This window comes from Balaenoptera borealis, assembly GCF_965194805.1.
Source record: "Balaenoptera borealis genome assembly, chromosome: 7".
NCBI lineage: Eukaryota > Metazoa > Chordata > Mammalia > Artiodactyla > Balaenopteridae > Balaenoptera > Balaenoptera borealis.
Window position 1 is genome coordinate 6,029,149 of NC_138864.1, and position 12,050 is coordinate 6,041,198.

Consider the following 12,050-nt stretch of genomic DNA (forward strand, 5'->3'; position numbering starts at 1 on the left):
GAAACCTACTCAGATAGCTGGATGGGGAGACCTGAACAGCAACCCCATGGTCTAATTTCGGCAGATCTGATATTTCAAACTCATCTCAGCAGCATTTAACGGTTTAGGGACACCCTCTCTATCCTCAACTAGTTTCCTAAGAGGACAAATGCAACAGCAAGTCTCCCCTGAGAGGGTCACTGAAAGTCACAGTGTTTTGAGCAGGGTGTCCTGGGGGGGTTCCTTACTGAGATGTCCGTAAGCCCACTGCAGACCCTAGTCCAACATGGAAGCTAGACCAAGACCCCAAGGTCACCTTCATTTTGGACACTGCAGTGGAGGACCCTGGATTCTAGAGACACTGTGGCCGTTGGGTCCCCTCCACTCCTGTGACTTGGGTTCCACTTACAGGGATTCACGTCCCCCTCAGCTGAGCTCCGCTGGTGGCGTGGACACAGTGGCTCAACCACCTGGACCCCCCATGAAGAGGTCCACGCAAACTAATCCAGGTCTCGAAGACAGGTCCAGCCTCAGGAGGGGCAGACGGCGTGACCAATGCTGATGCACAAGGAGGGGCTTGTGGCTGCGCCCTGGGGCACAGCTGCCAGTGCACTCTGACCCACATCTCCTCTCCCACCTATTCTGTCATCCAGGTACTGACCAAATGTGTCAGCCTTTAAAAACTCAAGTAAATTCCCTAAGATGTAACAGGGAACTGGTGTATAAAGCACTGCAGCACATCAAAAGATGGATGGATCTGAATCATGCCTGCAAAATATTGGAATCAATCTATCTATCTACCTATCTATCTATCTATCTATCTATCTATCTATCTATCTATCATCTATCTATTGATCTATCATCTATATCTATCTATCTATCACCTATCTATCATCTATCATCTATCTGTATCTATCTATCATCTATCTATATCTATCTATCATTATCTATCATCTATCTATATCTATCTATCATCTTTCTATATCTATCTATCTATCATCTATCTTTATCTATCTATCTATCTCTCGATCTATCTATCTGTCTGATAACATCTGTCTATAATTATTCTATTTAAACTTTTCAAGTCCCCTTGAGTTTCTTTTCCCTTTGGGAAAAGAGTTCTCTCTCCTAATTTGTTTATCAAACTAAGGTCAGTAATATGCACTTTAGGTTATCGGTGTTCTTGCTTTTGCTATTTAAAAGAATATGTCTCAACTGCCATCTCGTAAAGGTCACAGAAATCTTAATGTACTTCTAAAACCAGGGGACCAAAAGGCTCAGGTTTCAACACATGTTAAAGTGGGGTGATGCAAATTGCAGAAAATCAGTGGCCTGTGTCTCTCTAAGAATTATTTAATGATGAACTTATCAGCTGAAAAATAAAAGGGTCTCTCTGGAGTCAGCAGGGAAATTCACAAGGGGCTTTCAAAGAGACCTTTTGAAAACAGCAGGAGGATAGGGAAGTAGGTCCACACACCCTGAGTGATTGGGACCTGACCCAAGGCACTGTGGGGACAGAGCAAACCAGGTCCCCAGAGGGGCATGTGTGTCTGTGTGTCTGTGTGTCTGTGTGCAGAGGAAGGCCCTGCAGGGTGCACGGTGGGATGGTGGTTGTTGGGATGTTCCTGAGGGGCCTGCTGGTGGAAAACACCCCCGTATGTGTGATTCCTTTCAGCAGACTCAGATGGGGCTCCTGGTCGCCCGAGGAGGTCTGGCCACTGCCTGTTTGGGGAGCAGAACATTGGAGGTGCCCTCTGGTCTCTGTAGTTGGAGGCAGGGGTCTGCAGAGGCCGATGAGGGAGGCTCTGCCTGGCCTGCGAGTGGCACAGCCGGGTGCCAGGCTGCCCCTCGAGAGGGCCCCTGGGGCTCAGGGGTGGAGGCCACCATGCCGGGGAGGTGAGAGCGCCTGATATTTCTGCAAAGACCAGGGACCTTTGCAGAACCTGTACCCTCTTCTGCTTAAAAGGTGAGGTTGGTGAAGGCGGGGTACAGTGTTTGTGTTGGCTGCAGTTTGTTCACCGTTCCTTTGAATTCTTCATTGTTTGCCCTTCTGGGCACCTGGAGTGGGTACCTGAGAGAAGGTGTTTTTCTTCAGAAATCCTCAGCCCCCTTCAATCACAGTGACCACACCCCTTCCTTCCCCACAGGCCCCACCAAGAGGTAACCCTTTGCATCAGAAACACCTCTTGTGAGCGACTCTTCACTTCCTGCCTGAGAAGAAAGCAGTGAGTCTGAACTGGAGGGGGCCCAGGAGAAACAGGAGGACAGAGCTTCCCTGGGGTCCAGAGCAGAGAATCCATCCTGGGTACAGGGGTGGAGACCCCAGATTTCCAGCTCAGCTCCTCCTGGGGCCCCTGAATGTGAGAGCAGGGCATTTGCTTCCTCTAGGTCAAAGTTTTCTCCCAAATCTGAATGCTGATTTTTCTAACTTTCTAAATTGACATGGATATCCCGTGAAGACCTATCCCCTTGGGAAGGGGCAGTGGGCTCCATGAGCCCCTCCCTCACAGCTGACTCACCGGCCCAGGTCAAAGTCTGCATTTCCCCAGAGCAGGCAGGGCGGGTGGGGGGGGTGGAGCGGCAAGACTGCACAACACCTGCCTTGATTTGTGGTAAGAAATTTACGTCCTCAGTACTCACAGTTCTCATTTGGAAAACGCTGGGTGGTTGAGGGTGTTAAAGGAGAGAACATACGTAAGTAACTGGTGCATTAGAGACATTCAATAATAGTAACTATTATTATTATTATTAAAAATAACGCTCCTCCGAAACAGACCTTGGCTTCCCTTCTTGGAGTGGATGCACTGTTCACGTAACAACCAGCCCTTCTCCCACCACTAACCGTGTCCTGTGTTCTCCGACCCTGCTCGGCCTCTGCAATCCCAGCGAGGTGGTTACTCCATGACTCACCACATGCTGAAGTCGGAAGCTGAGAGTCACCTGACATCCAGTTTGGATTCTACTTTCTCTCTCTTTTGCTACAGCTCTCAAATAAGCTCTCTTATTTCCGTCTGCTAATATTGCCTTACTTAGGTTTTGTATGTATTGTAATATATTATAGCAATTATCTCATTGTCTTGATAGGATCTGTTTATGTATTTTCCTTTTCCATGCCTTGAAGTCTGGAACTGTGTTTTATTTATCTAGGTATCAACCAGGTCCTATAGCTAGCCAGGCGCTTATTAGATACTTTAAAATATCTGTGTAATAGTGGATGGATGGATGGATGGATGGATGGATGGATGGATGGATGGATGGAAGCATGGATGGATGCAGGATGGATGCAGGATGGATGGATGGATGGATGGATGCAGGATGGATGGATGGATGGATGGATGGATGGATGCAGGATGGATGGATGGATGGATGGATGGAAGCATGGATGGATGCAGGATGGATGCAGGATGGATGGATGGATGGATGGATGCAGGATGGATGGATGGAAGCATGGATGGATGCAGGATGGATGCAGGATGGATGGATGGATGGATGGATGGATGGATGGATGGATGGAAGCATGGATGGATGCAGGATGGATGCAGGATGGATGGATGGATGGATGGATGGATGGATGGATGGATGCAGGATGGATGGATGGATGGATGGATGGATGGATGGATGCAGGATGGATGGATGGATGGATGGATGGATGCAGGATGGATGGATGGATGGATGGATGGATGGATGGATGGATGCAGGATGGATGGATGGATGGATGGATGGATGGATGGATGGATGCAGGATGGATGGATGGATGGATGGATGGATGCAGGATGGATGGATGGATGGATGGATGGATGGAAGCATGGATGGATGCAGGATGGATGCAGGATGGATGGATGGATGGATGGATGGATGGATGGATGCAGGATGGATGGATGGATGGATGGATGGATGGATGGATGGATGCAGGATGGATGGATGGATGGATGGATGGATGCAGGATGGATGGATGGATGGATGGATGGATGGATGGAAGCATGGATGGATGCAGGATGGATGCAGGATGGATGGATGGATGGATGGATGGATGGATGGATGGATGGATGCAGGATGGATGGATGGATGGATGGATGGATGGATGGATGGATGCCGGATGGATGGATGGATGGATGGATGGATGGATGCAGGATGGATGGATGGATGGATGGATGGATGCAGGATGGATGGATGGATGGATGGATGGATGGAAGCATGGATGGATGCAGGATGGATGCAGGATGGATGGATGGATGGATGGATGGATGGATGGATGGATGGGTGGATGAATGATGGATAGTTGGGTGAATGGATACATGGATGTATGGCCAGGCACACAGATGGATGGATGGGTAATTCTTCACCCCAGACTCTGAGCAGTCCCCTTAGCAGAAAATGAATTTGAACCTACAACTCATAAAACTGAATATCAGGAATTCCCTGTACGTTTTCTTCTCTAGCTGTATCGCCACTCACTCCCTCCTTTTGTTCCCTGTGTTTCCTCCCTCAGACCACTTTCCTTCATCTTGTGCTAAGGTCAACATCCCTCCTTTTCTTGTCTTCTGCTTCCCTCTGCTCTCCCAGTCCCCACCTCACTGCTCACAGTTTGAATCTGCAGCTCTGTCTGCATTCCCATTGGCCAGCGCACGGAGAAGCATCTAATCTCTGCTTAGTGCTGAGAAGAAGTATCTGCATTTCTCCCTTCCCAGGGGGGGAACCTGAGCTTCGGAAATCACATGCTAACTCGTGTGTGTGTGTGTGTGTGTGTACAAATCTGTGCACACTTTTACTGGGAGAGCATCTGGGACACAGAACATGTTAAGTTCTTCTACTTTAGCTTAAGAATCTTCATTAACAATAAGACCATATATCACTAAGGGCTAAATTACATGGTGCAGACTATACACATGTTAGAGCCTCAGAGAAAAGAAAGAAACTTTCAGGTCAGGGAAATTGGCACTGACCTTTTAAGATGTGGAACTGGAGTTAAAACTTGAATGAAAATTGAAAGGGATCTCGAAAGTCAATTTTTAAAGATTTTTTTTTATACAGTACAATCTCACTAATTTGGACCCAATCATCAGGATTCTTATATAATTTTATTATGCTTTCTCTGAATTTGGCAAGTGAAGATGTAAATGACACTATAAAAGGAATGCTGAATGTGGATTGGAGACCTCATCTCAATTTAAGTAAGAGGGGAGGAGCAGACAGAAGAGAAGGGAAGCAAAAGAGCGAAAGCACTGCTAGCCCCCATGGGCCGGGTCAAAGTAATATTTCATTTAATCACCCCAAATACGCTACAGGGTGGGTATTATTTCTTGCATGTTACAGATGAGGAACTGAATTCAGACTCGTACCCAAGGCTATACCCGGCTTCATGGCAGAATGAGGAATTTAGCTGGTGTCTGGCTTCCTCAAAACCCTTGGCCTCTGGAGATCTGCTCCTTCCAACCCCCTTAGACAACTGATATTCTGATTGCAGCTTAGCACAAATTATATTTAATCAAGTACCACTCATTCTAATTTCTATTGAAGGAGAAGAAACTATTTCTTTGAAAATACCTGTAATTCAGGTTTTACCTGCCAGATGGAACTGCCGAATTCCTTCAGAAAAGCAACATCTTACTCTACGTGTATGTTCCATTCCTGGAAAAGTGACTGTCCTCAGCCTGCTTCTCTGGGCGTGAGATCCATCTGCCTGGATGTAGACACAGCCACAATCTTTCTTTTGTATCAAGCTCCATGTACATCTCAGCCTTTAGCACGGATTCGAGTGTGCTGGGCCAGCTGCTCTGGTTCCTCAGTTAAGGAACCTCAGAATAGGGGACTCCCTCCAGCATACTAGGTTCTGGGGTTATGGAATGTGGTCCAGCTGCAGGGATAAACAGCGTGAGGTGAGGCAAGGTCCCAGGTGCAGTAGGTGTAGCTAGGGAGCTCTTAGAGAGGAACAGAAAACATACGATTCTTCCTGGGGTCCATGACCCTAGGACCTCACTAAAGGGAGGAGAGGGGAGACCCTTCCAGGCAACAGGGGAGCCAGAGAAGAGGAGGAAAGTACATGGCCACACTGGAGAGATCTGAGCTGACTTCCTCCATCGTGTGGGCTGGCGGGTCTCAAACATTTGATCTCAGGGCTCCTTGACACTCTTAAAAATGATGAAAGTCACCAAGGGTATTTGCTCATCTGGGTTATGTCATTCGTATTTACTGTATTAGAAATTAAAACTGATCAATTTTAAAATTTTTGTTAATTCATTTTAAAACCATAATAACAAAGCCATTACATGTTAACACAAACTACTTTTTATGAAAAATAACAATATTTTGCAAAACAACAAAAAATTAAATGAGCCTCATCATTTTAATTTTTGTAAATCTCTTTGGTGTCTGGCTTACTGGAAGACAGCTGGATTCTTGTGTCTGCTTCTGTGTTACAATCTGTGGCAACAGGTGTTTTTGAAGTATATAAAAAAAAAAGTGAAGCCTCACATAGATTGTTGATAAGGAGAGGCATGTCTTAACAGACGTTTTAGACAATTGGGGCTATTCTTCTTTGATTCTATATTAAAAATCAACAAGAGGTAGTTTCTTCAAGTTTAGTTGCAATATGGAAATTGAACCATGTTCATGGTTCGTGGCTGAGATCCACTCCCCAGAATTTCTGTTCTAGTACGTTTCCGGTAAGGATGGGCAATGGGGAGCTTCCCCCTAGAGTTAGGGTGAGAAGGGAGGCAATGGGGTTCTGCAGCACTGTCTTCCAGCTGTTCAAAGATTGGTCCATCAAATACGAAGAGTGGAGGCCCACTCCACCAGCCTCCCTGCCTTCTGGGCCAGGTGTGTGTGTGTGGTTACTGAAGAAGGGCCCTGGCTTCCCCAGGACCCCCCACCACTAAGAGCAGAGGCAACAAGAACAGACACAGACCCCCTTGTGTCCTCATAAGGCTCCAGCCCCACCTGTGGGGTCCAGCCTGCTCACAATCATTCTTTCTGATGGCCTGCTGGCAGGCTTGGGGCTCCAGCCTCAGATGGAGGACAGCCTGGTACAGGCTGCTCGGCCAGCCCCCTTCTGCACTGAGTTCATTGAAAATGATGTGTGTGTGTGTGTGCATGTGTACATATACATCTGTATATCAACATCAGTATATATACAAACACATACACCCACGCATATACTTATATGCCACTGGTTCTGCTTTTCTGGTTTGTGAACTGAAAAAAAAAAAAAAAACAACCTAAAAGTTGAGAATTATGTTTTATTTGGCAGACAAAACTGAGGACTTAAGCCCGGGACGCAGCCTCTCAGATGGCTCTGAGGGACTGCTCCAAAGAGGTAAGGGGAAGCCAGGATATTCAGGAGATTTGCAACAAAAACCAGGTAGTAGGAACATCAAAAGATTACTGTTAATTAAAGAAAACCAGACATCTCAAGTTAAGGAATTTAGTGCTTTTCTATGTACGGGAAAATACCAGAGTCTGGGCTCACTGAAATCATCCCTTTGATGTGCACCTCAACTACCTGGGGCCAGCGCACTGCTTTTCTCCATCCTGGATCCCTTCAGGGTACAGAGTTTGGGGCCGCTGCAGTGGCTGAGAGCTTGGCAGTGGGCAGCTTGTTTGTCTCCATCCTGAGTCCCCTCAGGGGTCACTGTTGGGGCAGCTGTCATGTGATGGCTTGATGGCTGCAGAATCATTTGTTTACTGATATGGCAGTAACATTTTTCATTCACAAGGTCTTCATCATCCCATGTCTGATATTTCTGTAACAGCCTCCAGTGTTTTCTCTCACCCTCCCTCCCTCATTCTATCCTTTTCAAATCCAACTTCCTCAGTGTTGTTCTAGGACAGCTCGAAAACACACATCTGTTTATTTCAACTTTTTGCTAAGAGTCCTTCTACCTTCAGAACAAATCCCAACAAACCCCAGAAAGAATCCTCAGCCATTAGCAGGGCTTCCCAGATCTTACACAGCATGGACCCTACCTTTCTTTCCAAGACCATCTTCTGCTTGTCTCCACCCATCCCACATGGCCATCACGAGGTGGCCAGTTTTGTTTTATACCTTCTTACAAACTCTGTTGCCTTTGCCTGGAAGGTCTGCGTTTCCCACCAACTTCCTCACCCCAAACATAAACACTAGATAGTAATATTCCATGGGGAGTTAATTACTAACCCCCTGGGGAAATTAAATACTCCATCATTTTATTGTGCTTTGTACATATATCTATTTACTTGTAAACTGTTTCATAATTGTTTATCTATATGACTGTTTGTCCTATAATGCCAGCAACTATGTCTTGTAAGGGTAGAAACATTGCCTAGAGTATACTGAGAACTCAACAGATGTTGGAAGAAGTAAACTGAGGTTCATGTCTGTGAAAGACCACGTATCCATTTACACCTCCACCATCTTATCTAACATGACTCCTAAAATGTCGAGGATAAGAGGAGAAAATTGCAAACTTATTCGCTTTGATTTCTCACTATTTTAGGAAACACTTACTAAAAACCTACCATAGCCCAGGAAAAAAAAGTACCCTGTATTCTGCATGCAGATACACATGAGACTTGGCATATACTGTGGCTAAAAAGAATTCTGCCCTAGGACCACACGTGCAGGCGTGTGGAGAAGACTTTGCCTGGAGTGGAAGACAACTGTGGGCTGATTCACCTGCGAAGTTTGTACCTGAAAGAACTCAGGAAGGTGTAAACAGTAGAGATGGGCTGCCTGCTCGTAGAGAGGCATCCTGCCGGGTGGTTGTGAAATCCCTCAGGCAGTGGGTTTCTGCTGAAGTTTATTTAGAATAAAATAGAGGAAGTTTACTTCTGAGTCTTTCAGAGAGAGCTGGTCAGGTAGGAGATGAAGCAATCAAGGTACAAAGCATTTGGCTCTGATGCCATCCACTGATGGTGAAATTTGACTGGACGACTTGACCCAGCTGTATTCCTCAATTTCTACTACCACAAGTGTCCTTTTCTCACATCCAGGTCATTGGCTGGTTCAGGTGGGAGAATTTGCCACCAAACCTTCTCATATCCCTTCCCTATGAAGCTGATTTTCTGCTATTTTAACTCAAGTAAAATGTTCCCATCTGTTCGTTAGCTGGAAACCTACTCCCTTGATTTCATGTCCCGGGCAAGATCTCTTCCTAACAGCCCGATTGTTCCTGAGTTCATTTTGAAGCCCAGTTTGTGCTTTTCTGCCATTAATTTTACTTACAGAACAGTTGGGTACTTTGTGTGAATGGCCATCCTGTCAAAAAGTTTTTTTCAGACAATTAAAGTATTAAAACTTAGGTAAATAGCCCATAATTATTTAGGCAAAAGTATTTGATATAATAATCATACTTTTTTTTTACAATGGCCTTGGAAATTCTTAAATCTTGTCAATTGGTCTGTAAGGAGTTGCAGGAGCAGAAATGACATAGAAAAGATGCTGGGGACAGTGGCCTCTGCTTTTGATCAGCTGCATGATGTCATCAAGCAGGTCATGTGGCATCCTTGGGCCCCAGGTGTTCCCCTGTAAATTAAAGGGTAGATTTCAAGGATTTCTAAGTTCTTGTCCACCTCACTCTTCAGGATGTCATGAGTAGCTAGAACCTTCTGACCATATAGGCCAACTATGTAGTACCTATGAGGATTGTATGGGCTACTTCAGGTGCTTGTTGGGTTTATATGGCCACTTAGATCTCTGGGTCCTCTTTTGATTTTTCATTTACTTCCCAAACAGAATCACAGAGGCGGGGTTCACACAAAGTGCATTGATTACAAAGCAGGTCCACGCAGTTTTGCTAACCTGGGACTTCAGTTCCCATGTTCTTGGGATGTAGGTCACAATCTTAAGGGTCTTGGGTGCCTAAGCCTCACCCAATACCATCCTTGGGTGGGGAGTTGGGGGGATGGGATGGCAGAGAGAAGAGTGACCTAAGAGCATTCCATTAGCTTCTGTTAGGGTAACTCAAGTTGTTCTCAAGATCCCTGACCAGCCCTGGAGCCCAGCTTGGTCAAGGCCATCCAGTCAGAGTGTGGTGTTTGGTGGACTTCAGAGCCCCTGTTACTCCAGGCCCATCTGCCCTTGGTGCAGACCAGACCTCTGATCCCAGTCTGCCTCCGCCATCTTTCCTGAGGACCAAGGCTGGTCCAAGGACTTGTCATGGATGGCGCAGGGTCCATGGGGTTCATAGCAGTCATGACATGACCACATCACCTGTCCTGACATGCTCCTACTTCTTTTCAGTTCCCAACTCTCAGTCTTCTTCCTGTTTAGGTTCCGCTCCAACACTTTGAGCAATATGTATTAATTCTGTCCAGTTTCCAGAACCTTGGCTTGGATTTACTGGGTCTCATCACCCATTGCAGACCTTCTGGGAGAGGGGACTGCCCCTCGTGCCCCAAACTCATCAATGGTGGTGGGAGCGTTCAACTGGCAGAGACGCCAATGAAGGAGCAAAATTCTGGTCTAAGTGCAAGGCATTCACGCAATTAGACTGAGGTACAAACTCAACGCGCATTATCCCTGTAGAGATTTGTACTCAGTTGAGAAACATTTGCTAAGTTAGGTGTTGGTGGACTGAAATATGGCAGGATGAGATTGTCTTTGTCTTTCAGGATGTCCTTCTCAGCTTTAACCTTCCCTTCCCTTTTTGTTAACTTGTTAACAAAATAAAAAACTTGTTGGCATAAAGCTTATGCTATGAGAGAAGCTGGATCCTTGCCTTACATCGTATTAAAAATTTCCTCAAAATGGATCAAGCATCTAAATATAAGATCTAAAACTAGAAAACTTTTAGAAGAAAACACAGAGGAAATGCTTCATGATGTTGGATTTGGCAATGATTTCTTGGATTTAACACCAAAATCATAGTCAACAAAAATAAAATTGGGTAAGTTGAACTATGACAACACCAAAAACTCCTGTACGTCAAAAGACATGATCAACAGAGTGAAAAGGCAACCTATAGAATAAGAAAAGATATTTGCAAATTACAAATCTGACAAGAGGTTAATATCCAGATTATAAAAGTAACTCTTACAGCTTAACAACAAAAAAATAAATAACTCAATTAGAAAATGAACAAAGGACTTGAATAGACATTTCTCCAAATTAGATGCACAAATTGTCAACAAGCACGTGAAAACATGCTCAATGTCACTAACCCTTAGGGAAATACAAATCAAAACCACAGCGAGATGTTACCACACACCCACTTGGATGACTACTGTCAAAAAAAAAGGAAAAGAAAAAGAAAATGCCAAGGGTTGGTGAGGGTGTTGAGAAATTAGAACTCTTGTGCACTGTTGGTAAGAATGTAAATTCGTGCAGTCACTATGGAAAATAGTATGGAGGTTCCTCAAAAAATTAAAAATATGATTCAGCAATTCTGCTTCTGGTATAAATCTGAAAGAATTGGAAATGGGTCTCAGAGAGATACTTGCATGCCCATGTTTGTGTCAAGACTGTTCACAATGACCAAAAAGTGGAAGCAACCTAAGTGTCTACCCAAGGATGAATGGAGAACAGAACGAGGTCTGTACATGGAATAAAATATTATTCAGCCTTAAAAAGGAAGCAAATTCTGACACATGCTACAACATGAATGGACCTTGAGGACATTGCATGCAGTGAAATATACCAGCCCCCCGACACACACATAGACACACACACACAACAAATACCCTGTGATTCCATCATATGAGCTGTGTAGAGGAGACAAATTCACAGATACAGAAAGTCGAATGGTGGTTGCCAGGAGGTGGGTGGGGCAGGGAAGAAGAGGATTGTTTAATGGGAACAGAGTGTCACTTTTGCAAGGTGAAAAAGTTCTGGTGATTGCCCAACAATGGGAATGTACTTAACCTGAACTGCACGCTTAAAAACGGTTACGATGATACATTTTTTTATCTGTATTCTAACACAGTAAAAAAAAAAAACCAAAAACCTTATGCTGTGAGAAATGACCAATATTGACAACAGGAAGAAAGAAGGGCAAAGACTAAGAGAGAGGAATCAGCAGATGACCCAAGAAGCCCAGTCTGGAGGGAAAGCAGCTCACTCAATCCAATTGGTGCATAATTATTTTGCACCATCCCAT